General features: G+C 44.1%; 1 long non-coding RNA gene across 1 annotated transcript; it reads right to left on the reverse strand.

The window, feature by feature from the left end:
* Positions 1–328: 328 nt before the first annotated feature.
* Positions 329–2094, reverse strand: LOC124699193. The gene is made up of 4 exons (XR_007001315.1): positions 1940–2094; positions 1515–1644; positions 1263–1309; positions 329–1157 (listed from the first exon to the last, which is right to left on the reverse strand). It is a non-coding gene; the product is annotated as an uncharacterized LOC124699193 (long non-coding RNA).

The following is a 2094-nucleotide window of genomic DNA, read 5'->3' on the forward strand; positions in this document are numbered from 1 at the left end:
AAGAGTTCAAGTGCAGCCCTCCGGTGACTTCTCCAGGTTCGCTCCGGGAGCTGCTCAACAAGACGGTGGCTGCTGCTAGGTCATCTGTCTGAGGCTTTATTCTTGCTGGTTCGGCTAGATGCTACTGACGCTCGCTAAAGACCTTGAACCCTTTTCTGTTTGCAGTTGATGTAAATAGATATTCCCAGTAAAGGGTAGGCTAGTTTCGTATGTTACATACATGTCTTGTGTTCAAGGACTTCATGTGTTTGTTTCCTATACACTTACAAACTTAGATCATGTGCTACAAACTTGAGATGTTCTAACCTTGTTACATACTAAGCATAAACGGATAAAATAGATTGAATGGTTGCATGAAAATCTGGATGACTGCCATCGTAAACAACCGTCTCCTCCTTGCCGCTCCTGATCCCGTCCCCTTTTACTGCCCTCGGTGCTCCAACCACTGTCGCTGGGGAGATACGTTGACCCTTCTCACCTCGCCGCTCTCGATCCTGTTCGCCTCCACCGCCCTCGGTGCTCTAGCTGCCGCCGCCCAGGGATGGCAGGGGAGAGACCATACTCAGGGAGAGATTAAGAGAGGGCATGTATGTCAGGGAAAGATATTATAATGAAAATCTTTAGAAGTAATGAATCTATTACAAAATAGTAATAGACAGCCAATAAACACAAAGGGCATGCAATGTATACTCCAGGCACAATATAAAAAAATTAGCTACGGAAAAGAACTTACATCTTGCTAGTACATCTTATAACCCTTACTGATCAACAATCCCAGTTTGAATCAAAAGAAGTGTTGGGATTCAAGTTTTTTTTTTAGATAAAAGACACACAGGTGCCCGACTTTGAATTAACAAAGCCCGTAACGGCCAGAGTGTTACAGAATTCTGAAGAAACAACTTACAGGCAACGAATACAACAAGAAAATAAGAAGAGAAAATGAAGAACAGATTGAGCATCGATGCCATTGTCCAGCCAAGAAGTCCCGCTGCAGAAGAGGAAGTTGGTGAAGAAGACCGCCATTGAGGAACTCACGCCGACATCAATCTTGGGATTCAAGTTAACCCAGTTTTAGAACTGACTTTGGTTAAGCAAAGGTATCTATGTGAATAAGTATTTCCTTTTGGGAGTAGAAGAAACATCTATGATGATACTCACTGTATAAGCATATGGATAAGACTTCAGTATTAGAGATAATCATTTTCAACTAATATAGTAGTGTTTAGATCAGGACAACATGCGAACTAAGAACAAGAAAATACCTAGGCAGCAGCTAGCAGGGGCATTGTCACATCATTCTTGCTGCAAGCTGAAAGTTTAAGAAAATTCTGTTTATTAACAACTCAAAGGATACTTTAGTTGCAACAGAGTAATCGGGAAGCAAATGGTCATACTTCCATAAGAGAAGAATAACCATTGTTACACTAACAATAAAACATTTTTAGTGGTTTCAAGCAGGCCAGTGCTGGGAAATTACTCTGATAGTCTAGAAAATAGTAGTGCAACTCAGATACCTTCAAATTTCCATGTCGAATTTCTGTGCAGCGGGGACCCTATTGTCGAGGAGCCCTGCCTTGGAGACGAGGAGTACATGACTGTCGGTATGGATTTTTCTTTTTTGTATAGCATGACTCTTCCATCTGGCTGTGCGAACACATGGCAAAATAAGACCAGGGAAAAGGATTAGTAACCACTGAACTTCAAGCTAATTAGATTTCAAACTGCTTTTATATTTGTGGAGATGAATAGAGGCCGACAAATACATTTGGAATTTCAGAACTAGATTGCAGAAGGTAATTCTGGATATACTACTGAACAGCTCTACTGTTACTCTACTAGATTGCAGATTGGTTAGGCCACTGTTAAGGACGGCGACATGGGGATGGCGGATAGCAAGCACGGGAAGAGGAAGGAGAGCAGCGGCTGGTGTGTATCCCACCGTTGGGTAGTAGGTAGGACGGAGGTTCCCTCGCGTCGCGCGCACGGTGTGGTTCCGTCCGCTTCTCCTCGGCGCTCTCGATTCCGTCCGCTTCTGCCGCCTTCGGTGATCCAACCGCTGCCGCCTAGAGGTCGGGGGAGAGACGCGTCGCCCCA

The sequence above is a fragment of the Lolium rigidum genome, chromosome 3 (genome assembly GCF_022539505.1).
Source record: "Lolium rigidum isolate FL_2022 chromosome 3, APGP_CSIRO_Lrig_0.1, whole genome shotgun sequence".
NCBI classification, from domain to species: domain Eukaryota; kingdom Viridiplantae; phylum Streptophyta; class Magnoliopsida; order Poales; family Poaceae; genus Lolium; species Lolium rigidum.